The sequence below is a fragment of the Aplysia californica genome, unplaced genomic scaffold, assembly GCF_000002075.1.
Source record: "Aplysia californica isolate F4 #8 unplaced genomic scaffold, AplCal3.0 scaffold00474, whole genome shotgun sequence".
NCBI lineage: Eukaryota > Metazoa > Mollusca > Gastropoda > Aplysiida > Aplysiidae > Aplysia > Aplysia californica.
In genome coordinates, this window is record NW_004797744.1 from 558981 (window position 1) to 560103 (window position 1123).

Sequence of the window (1123 nt, forward strand, 5' to 3'; positions counted from 1 at the left end):
CCATGCCATTGTTGGTCGCAACTGTTCAGTGCCCTGTATGGCTTTGGGGGTTTTGAGATTAAGAAAAAAAAATGAATTGGAAACTGTATAATAATATATTTAGCGACGTCATCTTAGTGCCCCCAACAAATACGCATTCAAGAGTTGTTGGATAGACAAAACGAACGTCATCAAAGAGTTAACGTTTTTAACTCATAGAAGCCTGCGAACCTTTCCAACTCGCTCACGACAACATTCGGTTATTTACAACAGTCCTAAAAAAAAAAGTTTACAAAATCTATCACATTAGTCTTAAATATCAGACTGTAAGTTAACTGCTTGGATCATTTATTTCTATTATTTTTTCGTGTGCGTTTAATCTATGCATATAGATCTAGATTCAACAGGAACAGAGTTATAGGGTAGTTAGTGATGATGAAAACTTGGATGATAAAATTGGCTGCGTACAAAAGGGGGGGGGGGGTAGCATTCCGTATATCAAGATGATTTAAAAGAGTTTTACGGCATTTGCACTACAATAAGGTCAAGCAAGTGCCGAAGATTGGAGGTGATTTAAGAGAGTAACAAACACAAAAAAGAGGGAAAGACAAGGACGGTACATATTTAATAGGTAAGAAGGAGTTAACCACACCCAAGCACGCGCCACCCACTTCCACACAGTTCATTCATTCATTCATTCATTCATTCATTCATTCATTCATTCATTCATTCATTCATTCATTCATTCATTTTAGTTAATTATATTCATTCATTCATTCATTCATTCATTCATGCATTCATTCATCTTGATTATAAATTCATTCCTTCATTCATTCATGCAATCATTCATTCATTCGAATTAATTAGAATTCATTCATTCATGTATTCATTCATTCGATTTAATTAAAATTCATTCATGTATTCATTCATTCATTCATTCATTCAAAACCCCCACCTGTTCGTTTGTCCTCGTGCCAGTAAGTGATGGCTGTGTCGGTCCCAGCGTACTTCCAGTGGGTCAGGTGGGCATTGACCCACATCTTGTGTTTGTAGCTGGGGAGTGGGAGGAGGATGAGGAGGAGGGGGAGGTGTGGGGAGTGGGAGGAGGAGGAGGGGGAGGTGTGGGGAGTGGGAGGAGGAGGGG